Source organism: Lissotriton vulgaris, chromosome 1_1 (genome assembly GCF_964263255.1).
Source record: "Lissotriton vulgaris chromosome 1_1, aLisVul1.2, whole genome shotgun sequence".
NCBI classification, from domain to species: Eukaryota; Metazoa; Chordata; class Amphibia; order Caudata; family Salamandridae; genus Lissotriton; species Lissotriton vulgaris.
This window is the reverse complement of record NC_141685.1, coordinates 1,053,777,949-1,053,804,334: the sequence shown is the minus strand read 5'-3', so window position 1 is coordinate 1,053,804,334 and position 26,386 is coordinate 1,053,777,949. Positions and strand designations below refer to the sequence as shown.

Genomic DNA, 26,386 nt, shown 5'->3' with positions numbered 1-26,386 from the left:
TGTAATGCGAACGTTGGATCTCCTGGAACGTGCTTCCAAATCGTCCGACTTGGCGCGCAAGCTGTCAATTTCCCGCTCCAGCGTTGTGATGTGTTTCTTGGCCTGTTGTTGGAATTCACAACACTCAGTTTGTCTATTCTCGAGACAGTCCAGCCTTTTCTCGTGAGTGTCCACTTTCGTTTTCACGGTTTCGAGTTGCGCCGCCATATTATCAAGCTTGGCGTCTATGCTTTTCAAGCTGGTTCTCACTTCCATGATGAGGGCTCCAAAATCTATGTCCTGGGCACCTCCTTGCGATGACGTTGCGCCTCCATCCGACTCCACCGGCGTGGTCTTTGGCGTTTTTCTATTATCAAAGCTCAGCTTTGGTTGCTTGGCTTCATTTTTCCCCATCTTCGCGAACAGAGTAATTCACCGGTCCCACAGTGGGGCAGCACTCCACTGCGTCCCAGCGAGCAAGTGTCCTGTGTGAGCGCGGTCGCCCAGGTGGTGCCAGTGCACTCTAGACGTGCCTATGTAGACTCAGCAAGAAATGGAAACCGCTACAGGCTCTCATGCGCGTATTCAGGGCCTCCACGCGGTCCAAAATGGCGGGCGCTGGCAGCGTTCTCTAGGACCACCCAAACACCCGAGGAGGAGCAGCTCAGGAGTTCCAGGGGATCAGTGCGGCAAGTAGGCGCATCAAGCGTGCGGTGTTTAGTGCTGCCGTGTCTCAGAGCAGCGGGGGGGGGCCATGCGCAGCTATCCACCAGTACGTGTCACCATGTGAAACCCCCAGCTCCGCGGCAGCACCCGCTCACCTCCGCTCTCGCACTGCAATGATGAGGATGGTGCAGGCGCGGCCACTCTGTCCTCCACCGGGCGCCACTCGTGTCCGCGCCGTCTTCGGCGGCCGCAGGATCCCTGCCACTTCTGCGCAACTGCACCTGTACAGCCGCTCCGGTCTCCGCTATCTTCCCGCGGCCGCGCGCCAGATGGAGCTACCGTCAGCCTCAGCGGGAGAGCAGCGTCAATACTCCTCCGGCAGCGCCCCTGGCAGCGGCGCGGTATTTCTCCTCCCCAAAATGACCCCGATCTGCTGGGGCCTATGCAGCCTCGGCCCACCGTGTTCCGCGGCGCCCAGTAGCAGGCACTTCCGGTTGGGGACAGGAGCCGCTCGCCGGCCGGCGAGAACGGAGGATGGTCCCGTCTCCGAGGGCAGCCGCCCCCGCGTCCAAAACTCGGGCTGGAGGAACAACCGGGTCTCAGGAGCAGAACCCCGAAGGAATGGGGGACTGCAGTCACCAGGAACAGGATCAGGTAAGGATTAATAAAAGTAGCCGGCGGAGCTCACTCAGAGAGCGGCCATCTCGCTGCTCGGCTAGCCACGCCCCCTGGACAGCCTTAACTTAGATGAAAAGTTTAAAGAATGTATGCAGCACTAAAACAGTAAAAGTCAAAACATAAGTAAAATCGCAATCCAATTTTGAAAAAAAGAGCATTTTAATATCTAATATGACACCAAGCCATTAAACCCTTAACTGATTCCTAGATACTGGTCAAGCAAAACAAAATGAGCATGGTTGTTGTGTAACATTTTTTAGTGCCATTTTCACTCTAAAACGTATTAAATTCACAATTCCAATTTTCCTTATTGGCTATATCTCTTTTAGCCACAATGAAGCCCAGCCATAGTAGGGCCAGTTGATATCTTAATATTTAAGTCCAGGGATATGTGTAGGAGAGCGACCTTTGGGTCCCATGGGATCGTCCAGCCCAGCACCTCCCAAGGCAATCAATGGGCCAGTCCCCCACAGGACCAAGTTTTATGGAGGAAGCCTGCCTTATGATTGTTACACCGTAGGCAGTCTGCCGTGACAAACACTCCCATCTTTCAAAGCTGTTTCCTGGTGTAGTAGGCTCGGTTGTAGCTATTTCAAATTAATGGTCCTATACTGAGAGGCAATCGTGATTTGCCTAGGGACGAGGCGCGCCTCCCGCCAGTCATCCTTTGTGGCGGACCCAAGTTCCATTTCCACGCCTCCTGCAACCAGCCTAAAGTGTAAGGTGAATTAACCACAGATCCGGGTGGGAGGGTTGGGATGCTGCGACTGCCCCATAAGAAGCCCTGAAGCAAGGCCTCAAGTTGCGTGAAAAAGGATTGGGGCTGAGGTAAAGAAAGTTCTTGAGTGGATACAATAGGCATGACAGTGTTACCATCTTGTAAATGGATGAGTGACCCAGAAAAGACAATGGGAGTGCTGCCCAGAAACTCAAGTCTCTGTGCAGCAATTTCAGCTTGAAGATTTGTCCCAGGCTTCCTGGAAATCCAGCGTAATCTAGACCCAAAGGTATTTAAAGCCTTCCCGTTGGATCTGAATGTCAACTGCCCAAAGGAGTGTCAAAGTAGGACATCCGATGGGGAAGAGGGAGTATTTGGCCTTGCTGATAGTAATCCCCAAAAAATCCCCCAAAATTCTAAATATCTGAAGGGCCTGAGGCCCCGAGTCTTAGGCTCAGCAAGGAAAATCAGGACATCAGCGAATATCGTCACCTATGCTCTCTGATGTCCATTCGAAGATCTGCACCAGGGGCTCTATCACCACCACAAAGACAGCCCTGATGTGTGCCTCGCTGCACAGGGAAGAGGTCCGATACAGAGCGTCCCATCTTCACCCATGCCAAATGGTCTGTATACATCATACAGACACACCAGATAAATTTAGGGCCGGAGTCTCACTAAGCTAGTAAGGTACACAGGTATTCCTATCCCACAACTCAAAGTCCTTGTGGAAATCTGCAAGGAGAAGTGCATGTGTTCCTAGTAATATGTCAGCCAGCACAATGGCACTGTAAACCCACCTAATATTGTGATGGGTGGCACTGTGGTACCTCAACCTGGATTGTTCCAGGTGGACCTGGGTCTGGATAACAGTGTTAGGTGACTGACGAGGGACTGTGCCTAGATTTTAGTTTCAACACAGACTAGCGATATGGTGGTAAGAAGCGCAGCGGCCCAGATTGAGCCCCAGCTCTGGTATGACCACTAGTTCTGCAGCGCAAACATCTAGGGAAGTGCCCCTCCCCGAGTGGTCTCAATGAAGACCGTCCACAGGGGCACCAAATGCTGTGACTTGAACGCCTTAAATAATTCTGTAGGAACCTCATTGGGTCCCAGGGTATTGCCTGGCTGTAATTTTCCAAGAGCCACTCCAAGCTTCTCCACGATGAACTCTCCCACAAGAAACTCCCTGTCTGCCGGGGTTAGTGAGCAAGTTGGGAGGTCTTTAATTAAGTCTGGGGTAGTGGTTAGTCCACACTTCAATCAGTCGTTTCATTTTTGCTTTGTTTGATTCTTTTTAGGTATACACCCTCTGATGAAGGGCAGGGTCTTGCCCGAAATGCATTGGTATATCGTTTACCTTGTTTGATGTCTACCATTGATGTACATGGGTTATTTTTCGCACATGTGATGTGAAGAACTGTAACCGCGAAAGAAAAAATGTACTTTGAAGAATACAATTACACTAAAGCCATAAGTTGAATTTTGATTGAATGATGATGAAACTTTGAATTCCATTTGGAATCCGGCAGTGCACCAAAAGGACGCTTCCTTGTGGGAAAGCGCAACAGTTTTCACATTCACACACATCCAGGATCAGAGGACGATACATTTCTGCACGCCATCCAACCCCAAATTCCTGTTCTAATATCCCACCAAAGAAGGAGTAACCCACGGAGTGCGTGATCCATATCTGTTCATTTCATAATTCCTGTCTGACAAGGATACACAGCACCCGACGTGAACATGTCTTATGAAGAGATCTCTAACTTAACAGATAATAGAGCAGACACCTTCATGTTTGCGGAAAATGAAGCACAGAGAATTTATTCACTCATCTGTGAAATTGAAACAACTACCACCAGCTCAGGTTCAGTCCAGAGTAATATCAAACAATTGCTATATTTAACCAAAATGGAGAGAAGCCAGCGGTTACACGCTAGTACATTCATGAGAACCATCAGTGTATTCCTAGGGGACTCCGGATCCCCTTGAAACCATTGTTATGTAAGAATGAATCCATGTTTATAGACAGATGGTATGGAATTCTGAACAAATGTTCTCTTGACTTAATTTTATTGATCATAGAACTATCAAAGATATTGGAAGAATTGGGCAGTAAAATCAACCATTTGAAAAGCGAGTTGTCTTCCAAGTTAAGTGCAGACGAATGGTCTAAGATCTTACTGGATATCAATGAACAATTGCCCCGGCACACTCGGAATGAATGACTGAAAAGTGAGGAAATTTCGAAGGGACCCATAGACTATATACTAGGTGAAGTATACAACTGGGCTACGCAAGGAGGAGTCGAAACAAACCCCAGAACAAAGCATCAGATACCGAAACCTCATCAGCAGGTAGTCACTCAGATGAACAAGAGAATAAATGAACAAGTTGACCCGAACGACTGTCAAAGCCAGAGAAACACCTCACAGGCTGGGACCTCGCCAACACCAGTTACACTAAGCACAATCACTGTTCCTTTTTTAGGAACAGGCCACTTATGAAACAACGAACCAGGAGGGGCAAGGGGGGATGCAATTAATGATCCACCCGCATCAAAGAGAATAACCAGGAGTCAGAGGACGCAAGTCAGAAGAATTTGGTCATCAATATTTCTTCATATAATTCAAGTCCATTGGAACCGAAAATCTTACAAAAGGGAACTTTGTTTGTGCCCACCCACACCTCCAACGTACTAGAGGCGGAGGTTAGTGTATTTAAGTTCATGCACTCAGATTAAGACATTTTTTCTAATATATTTTCCCCGACAACAACCTAGGACAGAGGACACCCTGAAGGGCTTGAAAGCCAAGAGTACCTACATAGAGCCTGTTAGCCATAAGATATTGGATGCCTTCGAAATTTTCATAAAAACGACTTCCAACATCTCTTTAGAACTAAGAGAACTAGACGATTGAACTTGACTATAAAAGAAAGAAGCATCATACAACAGTTGGCAAACAATCCAGAGATTAAATGTTGTAAAGCAGATAAAGGTGGGGGCCTTCGTATTAATGGATGCATCCTACTACATTTACAAAGTTGATGAACATGTGGAAGATACAACAACATACATAGAACTGGGGAACAATCAATCTGAAGAATTCAGAAGTGAACTCAAGGAGCTGATGGACAAAGCGGTAGCCTATGACACAATCACAGAAACAGATCAAAGGTATTTGATACAGGGGTTCCCCAGAAGTCCTGCATTACGGTACCTAAAATCCACAAAGATCTATGGAAACCACCAATGAGGCACAATGTATCTACATTTGGTTTATTACATGAACCAGTTGGAAATTACCTAGAACCTACAACTCTAGGAATTTGTGCAGAGCATGACAACCTACAATCAAAGACAACTGAATTCCTGCTGAAAATCAGAAATCTTGAAATCAACTGGAACAAAGTAGTATTTCTATGTACTATAGACGTGAAGTCTCTATATACTTCAATCCTACATGATTTAGGCATTGAAGCAGTAGAATGTTTCTTACTTAAATCGAATATGAAGCAAGAATTAAAGATTTTATCTTTTGGAGTTGCTTCCACTCACTTTTTATCATAGTTGTTTTTTATACAAGGAGAAGTTCTTTTTGCAACCTGTTCATGCATAAGTTCGAATTGGATACTGTTTTGAACAATGAAGCATGGAAAAAACATTTGGTCACATTTTTGAGATACATAGATGACATTTTTGTCTTTCGGCAAAGTACTGAAGAGGAGTTAACATCGGCCATTAAAAGTCTAAATCAAATAAACGTTTGCATCGCTTTCACCTACGATATCAAAAACCGGATGATCAACTTTCTGGATGTGATGGTCTACATTAACTATCAACTTGAGTCCACCCTATACAGAAAAGAAACCAATTGCAATAATCTATTGCATTTCAACAGCTTTCATCAGAACACACTTATAGTTAATTTGCCATACTCACAATTGCTGAGTCAAGAGAATCGTGTCTGATCTGGATCAGCTCACATCCAACATGACCAACATGACAGACCATTTCAAAGACAGATGATACCCCACCAATGTACTTACCGCGGCCACAACTAGAGCATCAACTGTATCCCGCATGCAACGACTGACCGCACAGAAAAAGACCAAATCAAACAGAATGGTCCAGGTATCTAAATTTTCAACTGAAAGTTCTGGACTGAAGAACATCACCCTTAAATATTGGCCAATGCTACAGATGGAGTTAGATTTTAATGGAATATTCTCAGACCACTATTTGCTTATGAAAGAAGTAAGAACCTCAATGAATTATTAAAAGCCAAAGGAGAACACACAGACATCACAGTTCATAAAGGCACAGTTCTGTGCATTATTTGCAGTAATTGCAACATCATTAAAGGTAACATCAACCATCCAATCAAGGGATAGCAAATCAAATTATTTACCACAGACATGTGAGATTAAAAAAACGTAGTGTACCTACTTAAGTGCTCATGTGGATTAGCCTACATAGGTAAAACAGAAAGAAAAGTCAAAACAAGACCAAATGAACACATGGGTAACATCCGGAATAGGAACACCAAATCTGTTCTGGTGGTACATTTTCTATCTCAGAGCATCAGTCAACTAAGTTTTCTGATCTTGGAAAAGGTGGATTTAAAGGAAGGAAGAGACAATTGAAAATTTCTCATAAAACAAGAGACTTTTTGGATAAAACGGATAAACACTCTGATGTCCCATGGCCTCAATAACCGTATTGGGTATAGCTGTTTCCTATAAGTCTCGATCTAGTCCACTTGGTCTCATCTTACTCCCCTCTACTTCTCTTTTCTTTGTCGCATTTGCTTCATTTTCTGTTTTCTATTTCCCGCCTTTTTTCCTGTTTCTTTTCCTTTCCTTCCCTCATCTCCGATTTAAAAATGTTCTTTATTCGCTGCATTTATGATGTTGTAAAAAGCTTCTTTAGGCTCATAATGGTCGTTGACTTTTGGCACCAGAAACACTTTGCTACCTGTAGATATACACCATTAGGTGGCGGTCACTGTTGTCGCTGAACGCACAGTCTTCTTTCTAAACTATTTCCAATGGGAGAGGAAGCGAACAACTTGATTGCTAAGACATTTCATAGATATACATTATAAGATGGCGGCCACCATGGACTCTGAACGTACGAAGACTTCTTTCTAGATCCATCTCCAATCTCTCATCCATACACACCAAGGGCGGTTTCCAACAGGAGAAGCGTACACATGGTTTACGCCGATTGACAAGGTATTTTAGTTTCATCGCACACAGCAGAATTTTATTAGTAGTAGCGTGGCACACTCGCTACCGATTATTAAGGCACGTATTACAGGTCACTCATCACTTGCAAGTACACATGGTTCACGCTGTTTGCCAAGGTATTTCAGTTTCACCGCGCACTGTGGAATTTGGTAAAGAGTATCTCGGGTACAGTATACTACTGTCTATTAAGGCCCAGGCACGTATTACCGATCCCTCGCCATCTGGTGTTTTGGCACAACTTACACCTGAATGTCGACTATTAGTGTTACAGGCATACATTGAATGCAGTTTAGCACCAGCATTCGTGTGTTGACGGTTATGAGACTGGCATGCATCACAAACATTACACTTGTTATTTAACATCTCCTATGGTCTGACGTTCCAGCTGCACTTCACACCATGCGGCCATGGACATCACCTTTAGTTTTTCACATCAAGTTAAGCATGTTTGTTTTCTACGATTTGCCCCCACCTTGATCACGCCGACGCAACCTACTTTTGATTTCAAGCCATTAACATAACATGGCTTGTTCTATTAGTCCACACCTCAGTCGTTTAATTTTTGCCTTGTTTGATTCTTTTTAGGAACATACCCCAGATGAAGGGCGGGTTCACGCCCGAAATGCATTGGTGTGAATAAACGTAACCTCTAAAAAAAAAAATGTACTTTGAAGAATAAAATTACATTCAAGCCATACGTTGAACTTTGATTGAATTATCAAACTTTGATTTCCATTTGGAATATGGCAGTGTACCAAAGGGACGCTTCCATGTGGGACAGCGCAAAAGTTCACGTTCACACACATCCAGGATCAGGGGACGATACCTTTTTGCACGTCAACCAACCCCCAAATTCCTGTTTTAATATCCCACCAATGATGGAGTAACCCACGGAGTGCGTGATTCATATCTATGCATTAATTAAATCTGTCAGGTCGAAAGTACCCGACGTGAAGGCATCAGGGTACAGAGTCACATAAAATTAAACTATGTTCTGTTTGCCGCACACCTGGGAGTCATCAGTGATTATGAAGGCAATGGGCTATCGCCAAACTGCAGCCATACACAACAGATAAAAGGTCTTGCTGGATTTGTCTCCTCACTGGTAGATGCAGCTCTGTTCATCTAGCCACATTTTTCAAGCTTTTCCTCACTCAATCTGCGTCTGGACCTCCTGAGTGTGTAGGGAGCCCTGAAGGACAGCAGAGGGGATTGACTGAACAAGTAGCTTTTCCAGCTCTAAAAATCTAGCATTGAGAGTCACCACCTCATTCTGCTGCTCACGGCACCTGCCCATTTGATAGCAAATTAGTTCCCCCTGTAAGGTGGCTTTAAGCACCTCCCAGAGTATTTGCGGAGAGTCTACCAAGTTTAAGCTTACAGCAAGGCAGTGGCTAATGGCAATGAGTATGTGTAGTCTTGAGGGGTCAGTCAACAACCACCAATCACTGCGACCCAGCTTAATTGTAATAACCTCAGTGTCCAGCTGAGAACAACCTTCACAGGCGAGAAATACCCCACGCCATAATGCGGACATCAGCCAACCTGAAGGTCTCTGCATGCGACACAACGAAACATTGAAAGCGGCAGAATACCCTATGGGCTCCTGAGTAGAAGGTATAGCCCCTCTCCAAAGGATGCAAGCTTCCGCATAGATTAGAAAATCTGAGTGTCGAGAAACTTTGCAAGTGGCGGTACATTCAGTGTATAGGCTGTTGGGTCACTGGATCTGTATACCTACCAGTATGCCATTCTATTGAGATCTCCCCCCTAAGATCCGCTGCCCCGAGGGAAGGCGAGCTATCAGAGCACCAAGGACTTTGATACAGTCAAATCAGAAGAGAGGAGGAGCATATATACCAAGGAAAGGGAGAGAGGTTCTTAATGCAGCAGACCAGTCACTGCCACATAGCTACCAAAGTTGTCATGCCAAGTTTGGGTAACCCTAAATGGTAGAGGACTATGAATATAAAACAGTCTTGCTGGAGAAGTCTACAGGAAGGCCTGAGAGAACCCCTGACATGCCAAAAGGCACATCTGCTACCTATTAGATGGGTCTTGCAGAGCATTTTTACATTGGCTGTCATGCGTCTGGCAGCCTTCAGCATCGTCCCAGTTTGAGCTGGTGAAAAATGGAATAGTCCCAGTTTGTATTTTGAGAACGCATAAAAAAAAGCAAGGATCCTGAGTGGTTCAGTGGAAATTGCAAAGAAGTGCCTTGGTTTGTCCAGAACCCCCTCCTCACCACCCACCCCATACTTCAAGAACCAGAAATACTGTTGAGGCATAAACTAAGTGTGTTCGCCAATGTGGAAAAACTAAACACAGATGTCCCTGTGCACCTGAAAACCCTTTTTCCTACAACACCAAATCAACAGAAAACAAGAGCAAGGAGTCCCGGAATAGTGACAGGGGCATAATATAGTAGCCAAGGTAGTCGTCTCGCTAAACAGAGCAGAAAAGATTAAGCTGAGTGTACATGAGGTGGGGCTTCGCCATGGAACCAGTCATCTTTGCAATGCGTCCATGGCAGTGTGTTTCACAAAGTGTCCTGGAGCCTTGGATTTTGGACGTCCGAGTTGAAGGGAAATAGAAATTCACTGGAAAAAGAACAAAGGTTACAGGGACGTTCTGGTTAGGCTCAGATTTCAATCGTACAAAACCATAGAAATTCAGCAGTTATAGTTACCCAAGCTAACTATATTACAGCCCGCAATGCAATGCTTATGACCTCACATAGTACGTTTTATATATCTCACGGAAAGTGGTGTGCAGCCGGCAGAGCATACTGGCTAATATGAATCCCTTTAAAGTTGCAAGTATGCACGCTCTTAGGGCAATCAAACCTCGTTTAAAAATGATGTTCTGCAGAGATGTTTATTTGGTGTACATAAACATCTCTGCAGAACATTTTTGAACGAGGTTTGATTGCCCTGAGAGCGCGCATACTTGCAACTTTAAAGGGCTGAACAATTGTTACTTACCTGTACACAGGTGGTTCTCCAGTATTGGTGTCTTTCATAGATTTACATGCTTGAATATTCCCAGTCGTTGGAGTGGGAGTCCCACGGTAAATAAAATAGCAATAACATACTCATATGTATATGTAAAATCATAAAAATGAAATACACATTATAAAAGAGGCAGTAAATGCCTAGACATAATTCTACATAGGAATACATGGAGAGAGAAAAAACACATGTAGTCTATTCCTGTCATTATGTTGGTCCAAACTGTAGCCAATCAGGCGCCAGCAGCCCTCCAGAACCTTCTCAGAGCGCAGTACCTCAGATTTTCGTAGCACAAGAGTGACCATAGAGTCTATGAGGAGGAGAGAGCCTCTGAGGGAAGGAAGGTGGGTCGCATGTGAATCTATGAAAGACACCAATACTGGGGAACCACCTGTTTACAGGCAAGTAACAATTGTTCTTCTCCAGTATTAGGGTGTCTTTCATAGATTCACATGCTTGAATATAGAATAGAAAGCAGTAATAGCCGGAAAAGGCTTCCATAGTCATAATACACATGAACAGACTAATAAGACCAAAATATATATCTATACATAGTCATTCAAGTCATAACAGTAAAATGGTAAACCATAATGGAGGAGGGAAGACAGAGGCTCACCTTATTGAAAAAGATTGCAAAGCACAGCCTGTCCTACTGCAGTATCCGCTTCATTGATGGCACCCAGTCAGTAGTGTTTCGTAAACGTTTGCCTGCTGGACCACGTGGCTGCTCTGCAGATCTGATGCAGCGGTACACCAGCGAACAAGGCAGTTGAAGAAGACATCGCCCTGGTGGAATGGGCCCTCACTGAAGACCGAGAGGCTTGCCTGCCTTTTGATGGCAGAAAGCAATGGCCGAGGAAACCCAACAAGCAACAGTAGGTTTGGTAACTGGACGCCCTTTGTGGAAGCGTCCATAAACTATGAATAGTTGATCAGATTTGCGAAAAGGGGCCGGTCTGCTGATGTAGAACTTTAGGCACCTTTTAATGTCCAAGGAGTGCAAGCGCTGCTCCGCTGGAGACTGTGGGTTAGCAAAGAAAGTCTTTAAGAAAACAGGTTTGTTGATGTGGAAATCCGAAGGCACCTTAGGCAGGAAGGTGGGATTAGTGCGAAGCACTACGCAGTCCGGCTGAAATTGAAGAAAAGGAGGATTTATAGTGAAAGCATGAATATCACTTACGCGACGTGATGATGTCAGCGCAAGGAGAAGAGCAACCTTCCAAGTGAGAAACTTCAAGTCAGCCTTGCGTATAGGTTCGAATGGTGCCTTCATTAGTTGTGCTAACACGATGTTAAGGCGCCAAGAAGGAGGAGGGCGCCGAATTGGTGGAAATTTGCGGAACAACCCTTTGAAAAATTGACACATTATCCTGGAAGAACAGAGTGAGGTGGAGCCATCCTGGCGGAAGCGGGAAATTGCCGCCAGAAAAACTTTCAAAGTTGAATGAGAAAGTCTAGACTGAGCAAGTTGTAAAAAGAACGGGAGGAGCTGCACAGGCGTTGAACAAATGGGATGAACACCAGCAGCTGCACACCAATGGCAGAATCTTTTCCATTTAAGCTTGTAGGTTTTTACAGTGGACGGAGCTCTGGCCTGAGCGAGAATGTCTCTACAGTCTGGTGGGATGATTAAATGGGCAAATTCAAGGTGCTCAGGTTCCAGGCTGACAAATTCAGAGAAGAGGTGTCCGGATGGCAAATCTGACCCTTGTCCATCGTGAGGAGGTCCATCCCAGGATGAAGAAGGATGGGTTCGCACTGGGATAGAAGAAGTAGCTCTGAAATCCATGCCTGTCGAGGCCACCTGGGAGCGATCAGAAGAATGTGGCAAGGCTGTCTCTGCATCTTCCACAATACTCGAGGCACCAGAGGGATTGGAGGAAAAGCGTAAGCAAACAGATTGCACCAGTTCATCAAAAGGGCATTGCCCTGTGATCCTCGGTGGGGATGCCAGCTTGCGTAAGAAGGGCATTTCCGGTTCTCTGGTGTGGCAAAGAGATCCAGCGACGGACGACCCCATCGCCGAAAGATCGGCTCGAGTGTTGGTTGATGTAACTCCCACTCGTGGGTGGATGACGTGGACCTGCTGAGGGAATCCGCTAGGATGTTAGAGACACCTGGAAGATGAACTGCGGTGAGAGTGATGTGGTGACTTAGAGCCCAGTCCCAGATCGACTGCGCCAGTTGAGACAATATTGGAGATTTTGTTCCGCCCTGCTTGTTTATATAATGCATCCTGGTTGTGTTGTCCGTCTGAATAAGGACTGACTCCCCTTGAATCAATGGATGGAATGACTGGAGCGCTAGAAAAATGGCCATCATCCCCAGCCTGTTGATGTGCCAAGCTCTCTGAGGCGGAGTCCACTTGCCCTTTATGGACAGGCCTTGAAGATGTGCACCCCATCCTTCCAACGAGGCGTCAGTCGTTAGAGTAAAGTCCGGAGTGGTGGAAAGGAACGAAGTCCCTGCTGAAACATTGGATGGCTGCACCCACCATTTGAGAGCCGTCCTCATGCGGACGGTGACACAGACTGTGTCGTGGAAGGAACCGGTGACTTGATGCCACTGTCCATCCAATTCTTCTTGAATGGGGCGTGTCCGTAGTCTGCAATTTGGGATCAGTGCGATGCACGATGATGCCATCCCTAGGAATGACTTTACTAGTCGGACTGAAAAGGACTGTTTTGTCCGTAGAAGAGACCAATTGAAGAATCTTTTGTTGACGCTCCTGAGACACAAATGCTTTTGCAAGAGTTGTATTCAATGTGGCCCCAAGAAAATTCTTGCAGGGAGCTGGATGTAATTGGGACTTTTTGGTGTTGATAGAAAGTCTGAGGGCGCGAAATACCTCCTGACAAAGGCGTGTATCCTGAAGCAGCTGCGTGCGAGATTGTGACTTTAGGAGACAGTCGTCCAGGTATGGAAATATTTGTACACCCTGAAGACGCAGATAAGCTACTACAGGAGCGAACACCTTTGTAAAGACGCGATGGGCGGAGCGTAGGCCGAAAGGCAGTACTTTGAACTGGAAATCCCTCCGTCCCATGCGGAATCGTAAGTACTTCCGATGTCGCGGTTATATAGGGACATGGAAGTAGGCGTCTTGGAGGTCGATAGTTGCCATGAAATCTCCCATTGAGAGTAAGCGCAAGATCTCCATCAGCTTTCGCATGCGGAAGGATTGGCACTTGAGATACTTGTTGAGTGCTCGCAAGTCCAATATCGGCCGCCAATCCCCATTCTTCTTGATAAGTAAAAAACAGGAATAAAATCCCTTCCCCCTTTGAGACTTTGGCACCACTTTGACGGCACCCTTCTGTATCATAAGGCGAACTTGATGGAAGAGTTCCTTGATGTGGGCTGGTGGTGGGCCGGAAGATGGAGTGGGAGGAGGAAGTTTGATGAATTCTAAAGCATGGCCCTTCTCTACAACCTTCTCTACAATGTCCAAAACCCAAAGGTCCGAAGTGATGGAGGACCATTAAGAACAGAACAGGGAGATTTGGCCTCCAACTCTTTGGGGTAAAGGCAAGTCATTGTCTCTTGGGAGCAGATCCTCTGTCAGAAGATTTCCCCCTATAGGTCTTAGAAGACTGCTGACAGGAGGACTGTTGCTGGTTATTGGAGTAGCGTTGGTTGCCTTGGTTGTAGGAGCGATATTGATTGCTTCCTCCTCGAAAAGTAGAAGAGGTGCCACGTCCGCGTGCACCACGAAAGGGTTGTTTCCGAAATTGCAAGGTTCCTAAAGAGCGAGCAGTGTCAGTGTCTTTTTAAAAAAAATCTTTTTAAAGACCTTTATTGTACACTCTTCGGAAACAAAAATACAGCAGAGGGCCTACAACCCCGGGGGCCAGCCGTGGCATCTGTAGGTGCACATCAATACTTGCAGATTAAAACACGGCCCTTTAGCCGACAACCCTGGGGCCCGGCGGCGTAATATTATTGAGCGTACTTGTTAGCGACCAGGTCACATGTCGGATGAGTCATAGGTTTAAAGTTTTTTTAATTTTTTTATTTATTTATTTTTTGTTACTAAACAACTTACAGCTGAGTTCAAGATATCAAACTTTCACATTGGTCATCACTACGTCCATGGTGACACACAGTATAGATATTCATGTTTTCGGAGACTGAGCTGTGGGGTGTTGTGTGTAGTGGTATATCACAATGTTTCCTATTGAGAACATAAACCCTTCTATTCTAGTTTTAGTCCCCCTCCTCCTCCTCATCAGAGCTAATGCTATCCTCTTCTGGCAATGGATCACACAAGTCCCCCCTGTATGCATTCCAGGCAGACCATACTTTGTTCCATTTACGGGGGCACGCCCTAAGCACATACACCGCCCGCTCTGTCAACATCAGCATATCCATGTTTTTGCTCTATTGCGACACTGTGGGTAGTTCTGATGCACATTAAAATCATGACCACATACCTAATAAATCATAGCAATAGGCAAAAGACATCAAAACAATTTAAAATAGTATTTGGGCAATTGTACAATTTATTCAATATAAAGATAATACATTCATAGTGCCAATAAAAACAGTTAAAAATTGTGTCAATTCACATAAAAATTGTTTAAAAATACAGAGTTGTCGACGCAGCGTTTCGGTTTTGTGATAGCACCTTCATCAGGATAAAGTTCTATCAATGGAAAGGTATAGAAACCTCAGTATTCAATTTGAGGTATCTTTCCGACTCTTTGAGGTCACCTTCTTATCAATAGGTGCATGTCCACTGGATAGTTAGGCACGTCTAAATACTGCACCGTCCTTGGAGTATGTGCATATTCTCTTCAGGTCAAGGGAGCCACCGTTTTATGGTAGATATTAAACAGGCGCCCCAGAGGTATGGGACTAGCCCAGGAACACAGCGCGTGGCTGGATGCTTTGATACTTTCACTGTCGATGCTTTATTAAAAGGAGCGGTAACCTTCGAACTCCTATTTCCAAAAACCGATTTAATCAATTGTCAGGCTCTTCTTTTAGTATAACGGCCTCCCTGCTCCTCTTGTACCTCTGCTTATGGGCATCTCTGGGGCACCTGTTTAATATATATTGATAAGAAGGTGACCTCAAAGAGTCGGAAAGATACCTAATTTTTATGTGAATTGACACAATTTTTAACTGTTTTTATTGGCACTGTGAATGTATTATCTTTATATTGAATACACTGTACAATTGTCCAAATATTATTTTAAATTGTTTTGATGTCTTTTGCCTATTGCTGTGATTTATTAGGTATGTGGTTATGATTTTAATGGGTTTATGAATTCAAACTGTGTACTTTTTCCAAGTCTAGGTAGGATAGGGACCTTTTTCATTTCCATTCATTGCTCCTTGTCCCAAATTGGATTTATAAGGAGACCTTCCTGCTTTTTGATAATTTGTTCTGATGCACCCCATTTTTTAGCAATATCTCGTTTTGCTACCATTATAGCTAGTGCGCCCCATATGTGATTGTACCTGGATAAATCGGACGGTTCCCATATATTCAATATACATTTGCGTGGTTCCAGTACCAGGGAGACTTTGAGAATTTGTGAGACAGTGCGTATTACTTGACGCCAGTAGTCAGCTATGAGTCGGCAGTCCCAGAGTGTATGGAGTAGTGTACCCTCTTCGCCGCAGCCACAAAGACAATATGGGTGCGGTGCTCTATTTAGTTTGTGGAGCAATGGTCTAGTATAATATATACGGTGCAGGATTTTAAGTTGCACCAGTCTGAATTTAGCAGAGATACCCACCTCCCTCGGGGACGCCAACGCCTCATTCCATTCTGAGTCATCAATATCGCCAAGTTCCTTCGCCCACTTCTCTCGTAATTTCAGTGCAGGGTCTGTGAGGTCATTGAGCAGCGTTCGATAGGTAAGTGAAGTTGCACCATGTTGCATATAATCAGTGAGCAATCTGTCCTCCAATGGTGAGGACTCCGGGAGGTCAGTGTCTGCCGGTATAGCCTGCAATAATGCGTGTCTGATTTGTACATATCGGTAAGTTTGTTTTGGTCCTAGGTCATATTGTTGTTGAAGTAGGGTGAATGGAATCACCGTACCTTTATCCCACAGATCTCCCACCGTAGAAATGCCAATGCTGTCCCACTGTGCACACCCCTTACTCTGCCGCAATCGCCCTAGCGCCTTCGTATCCCAGAGAGGGGTGAGTTTAGTGATCTTCCCCTTCCAGCCCAGTTTCGCCTGCGCCGTGTGCCATAACGTAGCCGTGTGCCTCATGGGACCTATCAGCTTTGTGGCCTGGTGTTTATCATGAAGTACTGACAGCATGCTGTCGGCTCCCAACTGTGCCCTATCGGTCCTGTAGGCTGGGTCCTCCCTTGGCATATGAATCCACTGGTTCACGATTTTGAGTTGCGCCGCCCAGTAATACATCTGTAGATTTGGCAGTGCGATTCCCCCCTCATACAAACTCCTGTTAAGTTTGATATGGGCAATGCGTGCCTGTCGGTTACTCCACAATAAGTTAGAAACCAACGTGGTGACCTGCTGGAAATACCACGGCGCGACTGGATATGGGGTGTTTTCCAAGGCGTATAGGAATCTCGGGAGCGCCATCATTTTATAAAGGCAAAAACCACAGTTGATGGACAGAATGCATAACAATGTCATACATTCACCCCAGTACAGAGATCTGGGCCTAAATCCATCGTTTTTTTGCACTCCACACCACCCCAGTTCAGACATGGCCATATGCAAATCAGTCTGACCCTGTGCCTCATGGGAAAAGTCCAGCCCGAACTGCCAAGCTATGCCTTCCCTGGACTTGAAGGAGCCTGATACTAACAGTCAGCTGCCAGTGCGGGCTGTGGCCCCTTCAAAACGTATATTACCGATTACCGATTTCGCCCAATTCAGAGTATATCTTGATGTTTTCCCGTGGGTGTCACAGCGCGTAAGGAGTGCTGGGATGCCTCTGTACGGATCTGTTAGGTATATTAGCATATCGTCAGCATAGAGCGACACTCTGTCTTCCCACCCCTCTTCCCAACTAATCCCTTTCAATAACGGTGTTGACCTTATCAACGTAGCCAGTGGCTCCAAAACCAAGGCAAAGAGCAAGGTGGATAGGGGACAACCCTGACGGGTTCCCCTCGCCAATGGAAATGTGTGGGAGATGTGGCCGTTAGCGGTGACGTGAGCGACCGGGTTGGCATATAAGAGGCGGATCCAGGCTATGTATTTAGGGCCAAAGCCCATATGGGACAAGACTGCGAATAAATACTCCCATTCCACCATGCCGAATGCCATTTTGGCATCCAACGAAAGAATCAGTCAGTGTCTTTTTTGATACATTGCAATACCTCATCAACATGTGCTCCAAAGAGTGACTTGCCGTCATACGGCATATCTAGGATTTTCGCCTGTACCTCTTGGCGAAAGGATGTGGAAGGCAACCAGCCTTGCCTTCGTATAACAACCGATCCAGCGAGCTGCCGGAAACCAGTACAGGCAATATCCATGGCACAGTCAATCTCCTCCGATGTTCTCTTCCCTTCTTGGAGAAGTTGTAAGGCTTCCGCCTTGGAAGCATCTGGAACCAAAGCCACAAAAGCAGTCATGTCTGCCCACATCTGGTGGTCGTAACGCCCCAAAATGGCCAAAGCATTGGCCGCTCTCACTGTGGTGGAGGCCATTGTGGAAAACCTACGGCCTATAGCGTCCAGGCGACTACCTTCGCGATCTGGTGGGGCATTAACAGCAGACGCAGGGTTTCGAGAATGGTGCTGAGCTGCCTGCGTAACCACTGAATCCGGTTTCAGCTGTCAAATGAGGCACGCTGGAGAGCCGGCAGGCGCCTTATATTTCTTTTCCAATCGGGGCATCTGAGCCAGCAGTGAATTTGGGGTCTGCATCAATTTCACCCCTTCAGACCAGATAAAGTCAATAATTGGAACAGTATGGACTTGTTTGAACAGTTGGTTCTTAAAATCATAGAGGAAACAATCCTCTTCCCCCTGGACTCTTGGTAACTTGAAACGTTGAGCCGCCTTATCCATCAGCTGATGGAAACTTGTAATGTCCACAGGAGGAGAACCTCCTGGCGTTACCGGTTAGGGGGAGGGTGTCTGAACTTGATAGTCATCCCACTCCGCCATATCCTCATCATCATCATCTCGAACCTCCCCATCTTCGCGGTCTGGAGGAATTACATCCTAGTCGTCGGCATACACAGTTGTGTGTATCCGAACTGAAGTTTGTATTTGAGGAGCAGAAGTTGGCAGAGGCGACAGAGGAGCCGAAGCAGGTACTGCAACAGACGTCAGGACAGAAGGAACTGCAGGTACCTGTGGAGACGGCAGGTAACGCCTATTATAGTCGTCCAACATATGCTGGAGATTAGAAATGAGCGACACAGGCAAAGTTGCAGTAGGAACTTGAACAGGCGTTTCCTCCTGTTGGAAATATTGGTCCTCATCATCATTACTATAATCCTGGCACTTGATGACTAAATACGATGGACTACGTGCCGCTCTAAAAGACTTGTGTACATCTTCCTCTGAATCCTGGTCCGAGTCCGTGGCAAACAAGGGCGAAGGAGGCTGTGGATCACTGGTGATTGAAATCTGGTCAATAGGCACCTTGCGGCACTGGTGAAGTGGGTCGACAGTTGCTGATCCAGTGGACGACAGTGGCAGCAAAGGCAGAGAGGCAAACGCAGAGAAAGTAGTCGACGGAGCCGACAACGACGATGGAGTTGATTGAACCAAACTGGAAGAATCAGTTGTCGACGGTATCGTCATCGATGGCAATGGCGCCTTCGACGGAATTTTCGTCGACGGAGACGAAGATGACTTCTTCGTCGACGGAGCGGTCGTTGACGGAGCGGTCGTCAACGAGGCAGTCGACAAAGCTGATTTCTTTGCACTCTTAGTCGACGATGATTTGGTCGTCGACGGTGGAGTTTTCTTCGTCGACGACGAAGCCATCGAAATGACAGATGGCACAGTCTTGAAACTGAGGGTTACCTTCGTCGACGACGATGACGTAGACGAAACAGCCGTCGACGATCCTGAAGCAGATGTCATCGTCACGGTCGTCATCGACGAGCCAGAGACGGCAGATTTAGTAGTCTGTACGACCGTCGACGCTTCCGTCGACGATGAAACATGTTTTCTCACAGGAACATGAGAAGAAGACGCAGCAGACACCTGAGAGCCAGGTCTCATGGGCGTGGAAGTAGTAGGAAGAGGTGAAGACACAGCAGGGGCCAAAGAAAGACAATTTCTTCTTCTTAATGAATGGAGAGGGCAACTCCTGCACACTACTACGTTTTGAAGCTGCTTAGGAACGACCAGAAAGAAAACAAGTTACTTACCTGTAACTTTGGTTCCCCAGTATTGGTAACTTTCATAGATTTCCATGCTTTGTATCATTCCCCGTCGTCGGAATGGGAGCCTCGGTAGTATCACAACCATAGAAACAAAAGAGAAACATAGGCCTAGGCCTCATCTCATTTTGTATCCTATCACTCTTTGTGTAAAAGAGACCAAACTTTTGCCAGGACCAATCAGAGCAGCCTCACCCCCATAGAACCTTCCGGAGAGAGCTCAGAGCCTCAGATTTTCGTAGCCGTTGTGCAAACCGCCACAACTCTGTAAAAAGACAGAGCTTTCCCAGGGGAGGAGGGTGGGCGCATGGGAATCTATGAAAGTTACCAATACTGGGGAACCAAAGTTACAGGTAAGTAACTTGTTTTCTTGCCCCAGTATTGGAACTTTCATAGATTCCCATGCTTTGTATCAGAGTAGCTAGCAGTAAATTACCAAGACACATTTTGTAAATACATGGTATCACATAACCACATAGCAATACTTACAGCATAGCAAAAACAAGAAACAAAATATGCTCACCAGGAAGGAGGGACTGTAAGGAAAGCTCACCTCTCAATGAAAAAGATTCTGCAGAACTGCCTGACCAACAGCTCTCGTCCTGCAGATTCCAGGCAGTAGTGTTTCGTGAAGGTATGAGTACTGCTCCACGTTGCTGCCCTGCATATGTCCTTAATGGCGACTCCAGAGAAAAGAGCCACAGACGATGTCACAGACCTTGTGGAATGTGCACGGACCTTTCTGTCCAGTGGCTTGCCCGCCTCCTGATGGCAGAATTGAATCGCACTTGAGATCCAGCGGGAAATGCCACTCTTTGCCAAAAGAAACCCCTTCCGTGGTGCGCTGTAGGGCACAAACAATTGGGATGATTTTCAAAAGGGTCGTGTGCGTTCTAAGTAGAATTTCAAGCATCTTTGAACGTCCAAAGAATGTAATGTGCGTTACGCAGGCGTAGAATGGCGCGGAAAGAAAGACCCTTAAAATCAAAGGTTCATTTAAGTGGAACTCAGACGGCACCTTTGGAATAAATGTCGGATTGGTGCGAAGAATAAGCACATCCTTTTTGAATTGAAGGAATGGATGCACTATGGATAGGGCTTGAAGCTCACTAACTCTTCTCGCTGATGTTAGAGCTAAGAGGAGGGAAAGTTTCCAAGACAGGAATTTCAAGTCCGCCTTGTGCACCGGCTCAAACGGAGCTTTCATGAGTTGAGCCAGGACAAGATTGAGCTGCCAAACTGGCGGACGAGGGCGAACAGGAGGATACATCCGAAACAAGCCCTTCAAGAATTTTTTAACAATCCTAGAGGACCATAAGGACGGACCTGAAGAACTGCGCTAAAACCTCGATATGGCTGCAAGATGTACCTTCACAGACTAATGCGTCAAACCAGACTTAGCCAATGATAGTATATATGGCAAAAGTTGATGCGGCAGAGATTTGTAAGGATGGAGACCTTGTCTTTGACCTCTTCCATTTCGCCTTGTAAGTTTTATTAGTGCTTGGTGCCCGAGCCTGGGATAACACTTCTCTACACTCCTTGGTGAGATTCAGATGACGGAAGTGTGTTCAGGAGCCAAGCTGTCAAGTTCAGCGATTTCGGATCCGGATGGAACACCTGCCCCCGATTCCTCAAAAATAGGGATGGAATTGGTCTCAAGCGAATTGGATGATCCTGGGAGAGTAGAAGGAGTTCTGTGTACCAGACTTGCCGGGGCCACGCCGGTGCAATGAGAATCATCTTGCAAGCTTCCGCCTTCATCTTCCTGAGTACTCTTGGGATGAGGGGAATTGGCGGAAAAGCGTAAAAGAACGCGCCATACCAGGCAATCGAAAGATCGTTCCCCAGAGATCCCCGATGGTGAACTTTGCTTGCGTAGAACCGGCATTTGGCGTTCACCGGAGAGGCAAAGAGGTCGATGGTCGGTGTCCCCCAGACAGAGAACACACTCTCCAGAATGGACTGATTCAATTCCCATTCGTGATTCGCCTCTGTCTGGCGACTCAGGGCATCCGCCGTGACATTGAGAGAACCTGCCAGGTGTTCGACCTTCAAATTGATCCTGTGCAGAATCGCATAATCCCAGATTCTCTGAGCCTCCTTGGACAGAGTTTGCTTGCTTGTTGATGTAGTGCATGGCCGTCTTATTGTCCGTCCGGACCACCACTGTTTGATTTTGAACTCTGGGAAGGAAAGCCTGCAAAGCCAACCGAATGGCTGTTCGCTCCAAAAAATGTATATGGCACTGGCGCTGGTCTAGACTCCAGTGTCCGCTGACTTGAAGCTCTCGGAGCACTGCTCCCCAGCCTTCCAAAGAGACATCTGTAGTCATAATCAGGGGGGATGGTGAAATCCTGAATGTCGGACCTTCCGCGATATTGTCTTTTACTAGCCACCACTCGCATGCTGTACTCATTTGTGGCGTCACAAACACCTTGTCGTTGAATGATCCCTCTGCCTGGCACCATTGCTTGTCTAGCTCTTCTTGCAGAGGACGCATTCACAACCTGCAATGCGGTATTAATGGTATGCAGGATGACATCGACCCGAGCAGGGACTTGTATTGTCGGACTGAAAGGCATTTCTTGTTGAGCACCTAGCGAGCCAAGACAATCAACTTTTGTTGACGTTCCTCCGAAGGACGAGCTGTGCATTGAGTCGCGTCCAGAATGGCCCCAAGGAACCTTGTGGATCTTGAGGGCTGCAGAACTGACTTGTGTTTGTTTAGCTGAAGGCCCAGGTGATTGAAGAACTGGATGCAACGGCTTGAGAAGTTTCCTTGAAAGATGGAGCCTTGACGAGCCAGTCATACAAGTAAGGGAAAACTTCCACGGATTTTTTTCGTTGGAATGCTGCTACTGGTGCTAACACTTTGGTGAAGACCCGTGGTGCAGACCGAAGGCCAAACGGAAGCACCTTGAGTTGGAAATGGCTCTTGCCCACTGTAAAGCGTAGATATTGTCTGTGAGCTGGGTGTATTGGTATGTGGAAATACGCATCTTCTAAATCCAGAGACGCCAAAAAATCGCCTGGGTTCAAAAGAGGAAGAATATCTTGGAGAGTGACCATCCTGAAAGAGAGTTTGATGAGAAGTGTTGAGCTCTCGTAGGTCTAGTATGGGACGCCAAGTCTCTGCTGTCTTCCGAACCAGGAAGAACCTGGAATAAAAACCTCTGCCCCTCTGAGAGAGAGGTACCGGTTCTATTGCCCCCTTGATTAACAATTGGTGGGCTTCGAGATGGAGAATTCTCAGATGTTTTGTGCGGGTGGCGCCCGGAGCTCTTGTTGCAGGAAGATCTTGGAATTCCAACGTATGGTCACTCTGAACAATATTCAGGACCCACTGGTCCGATGTTATACACTTCCAGCTGTTCAGACAAAAGGATATCCTGCCCCCCACTGATGTTACTGGGGGGGGAAGGAACAGTAGGTAGAGCCAGGAGGCCGCTATTGCCACTTGGCAGTGTCACATCCTTGGCGGTTCTGATGCCCTCGCTGAGGCTGGCGAGAGTTAAACGCCGATTGTCCCTGCCATTGATTTGAATATTGAGTCTTGTAAGACTGCGAAGACTATGATGAATATCTCTGCTGGGTGTTTCCTCTAAAAGAAGAGAAGCCTCTGCCACCTCTAAATGGGACCTTACGATAGTTCAGAGATCCCAATGACTTTGTCGTGTCCGTTTCTTTCTTTATACTTTGCAGGGCATCAACAACATACTTACCAAAAAGCATCTCCCCATCAAATGGAAGGTCCAGGATCTTATTTTGGACCTCCTGACGAAACCAGGTGGCTCTCAGCCAGCCCTAACGACGTAGTACTGCTGACCCTGCTAAGGCACGAAAAGCCGTGGATGCAATATCCATCGCACAGTCGATGACTTCGGAGGAAGATTTTTCTCCCTCCATAAGGACTCTCCTAGCCTCATCCTTCGCGGAGTCTGGCAGTTGTTCCACAAATGGCTCCATGTCACACCACATCTGGCGATCGTATCTGCCTAGAATGGTGAGAGCATTTGCTGCTCGAACAAGCAAGCTGGCCATGGAAGAAAGCCTCTTTCCCACGGTATCCAGGCGCCTACCATCCTTGTCCGGAGGCGTAGTCAAAGGCGTTGATGGTTTTTGGGTTTGCTTTGAGCAGCCTGGGAGATCACCGAATCAGGCTTCGGCTGACCAAGAAGACAAGCTGGACTGCCCTCTGGAGCCTTGTATTTCTTTTCCAGCCTAGGAAAAACTGGGATAACAGTGGCTGGATTTTGCATGATTTTTATCCCTTCATCCCACACATGCTCAATTATGGGAATGGATTTGACTGATCTTTTGTACTGTTCTTTGAAGTCATACAGGAAACATTCAGACTCGTCCCTTGTAATTGGTAGTCCAAACCTCTTTGATGCTCTCTCCATGAGGTTATGGAATCCCCCTATATCGACTGGAGGGGAAATAGAAGTATCTCGACCAGTGGCGTCTGGATCTTGTAGTCCACTGTCACCGGGATCCAAGTCTGGGTCCTGCAATGGGTCAGTCAAAGGATCCACCTGTACTTCATCATCAGAAGAGGAATCCTGCTGAATGGTATTGGCGGGCTCGGGATCCGATGTCCGGGAAAGGACCGTTGGTATGACCACTAGCGTGAGAGGTACTGCTTGCGAAAGAGGCTGCCCGACCACTGGTTGCTCTTGCGGCAACACCTGAGGCGGAGGTTGTGCAGGCTGCAATAAAGGTTCAGAAGGAAACCTGGTTCTATAGTCTTGCAGGATCATCTGTAGATCAGAGATTAGAGAGGCCGGCATGGCCACCATGTCCTGTCCTAAAGCAGGTGGACGTCACTCCTGAGGAACATAACGATGAGCCTCTTGATCATATGCCTGCTCATAATATTCCTCCGTGTCAGTCTCTTGCAATTTGACATGTAAATCTGAGGGACTGTAGGCATCCCCATATTGGCCTCCATCATACTCTTCCTCATCCGACTCGTCATCCAGAAGCAGTGTAGGTGGAAGCGTTGAAACCCGCCTTGGAGACGTCATTTCAGGTGTAATCTTCAGCTTTTATATAGGAAATTGCAATTTTTGACCAGTCGACGACCTCTTCGACGGAGCAGTCGTAGACGGTGCGGTAGTCATTGGCGCTATCGTCGATGGAATCGTCGACGGTACAGTGGACCTAGTCGACGGAGCCTTGGACGTAGTCGACGGTATTATCGTCGACGGTCTCGTCGATGAACTCGTCGTCATAACCATAAGCGTCGTCGTCGACGTCGACGTAGTCTTCGTCGACGACAAAGCCGTCAACAGCACCTTACCGGAGATCTTCATCATCGTCGATGAGGAAGAAGTCCTCTTCGACGAACCTGGTACCTTAAACAACGATGAAGTTGTCGACGTTGAAAACGCCACCGACGACGATCCAGTCGACGGGGCCAAGGAAACAGCGGGAATTTTCACAGAAGTACTCGTCGTCGACGTACCTGATGTTTTTGTCGTCGACGGACGCTGTTTTTCTCAGGAACGGTCCCTGGAATGACTGTAGAGCATTTTTCACCAGTCTTTTCCTTTTTGGACGGAGGAGAAGAGATAGCAAACTCCTTTTTGTCCTTAGTGGCTGTAACCAATCCAGCAGCCTGTCCCTGCCTCTCCTTTTCACTTCCGTGAGGAGATTTAATGGGACTAGCCCTCTCAGACCTGTCCGAGATCTTATGAGGGGCTTTGATAGGGGGCTCGGCTGAAGAAGGAGACCTTCCCCTCTTCTTGGATCTGTGAGAGGAAGCCATAGATGTCGAATCCTCTTCATCTGATGAAAGCGCCTCCTTCAGAGTCTTCATTTTTTGAAGCCAGGTCAATAGCCGGCCCTCTCTGTCCCGAAGCGTTTTTGTAGAGAAGGTTCTACAAATCTTGCAGTCAGTGGGCTTGTGGTCCGGGTATAAGCAATATATACAGTTTTCATGCTTATCTTCCACAAAAAGTCGTTTTTTCCCCACAAGAGGCACAGGACCTAAATAAGGCCTTCTCCTTGTCGGACATGTCTTGATTGAAGTAGAAAAGTTGTAGAAATAACTTTTAAGAATGAGAAAACTGAGCAGAGCTCAGTGGAGACTCCCTAGCACAACGTGCGGTAGAAAAATTGAGGCTCTGAGCTCTCTCAGGAAGTTTCTATGGGGTGAGGCTGCTCTGATTGGTCCTGGCAAAAGTTTGGTCTCTTTTACACAAATAGAGTGATAGGATACAAAATGAGATGAGGCCTAGGCCTATGTTTCTCTTTTGTTTCTATGGTTGTGATACTACCGAGGCTCCCATTCCGACGACGGGGAATGATACAAAGCATGGGAATCTATGAAAGTTCCAATACTGGGGCAATGAGACTTTCAGCATCAGAAAGTACATTGTCCTTCTCCTTAAGTCTCTGAAGCCACAGCAGGAGACGGCCTTCCCTGTCCTTTAGAGTCTTTGTAGAAAAAGTTTTACAGAACTTACATTTACCCACATCATGGTTGGGGTAAAGACAGTAAATACACTTACTGTATGGATCTTCTGAATAAAGGCGTAGCTTTCCACTTGAAGATCAAGGTCTAAAAAGAGACTGCTTACTTGAAGACATGCTGAAAACCCAGGAAAACCTCAAGTAGAGAAAACTGAGCAGAGCTCAGGGAGACTCCCTTTCACACGACGTGCGGTAGAAAATCTGAGGTACTGAGCTCTGAGGAGAAGGTTCTGGAGGTCTGCTGTGTGTCATG

General features: G+C 46.6%; 1 protein-coding gene and 1 pseudogene across 1 annotated transcript in view; both read right to left on the bottom strand.

Annotated features, from left to right (window-relative positions):
• The window catches only part of LOC147748524 (E3 ubiquitin-protein ligase TRIM39-like), a 718,477-nt gene that overhangs the window by 167,249 nt on the left and 524,842 nt on the right, over positions 1-26,386 (bottom strand). The window lies entirely within an intron of this gene.
• LOC147748525 (uncharacterized) lies at positions 17,594-18,652 on the bottom strand (annotated as a pseudogene).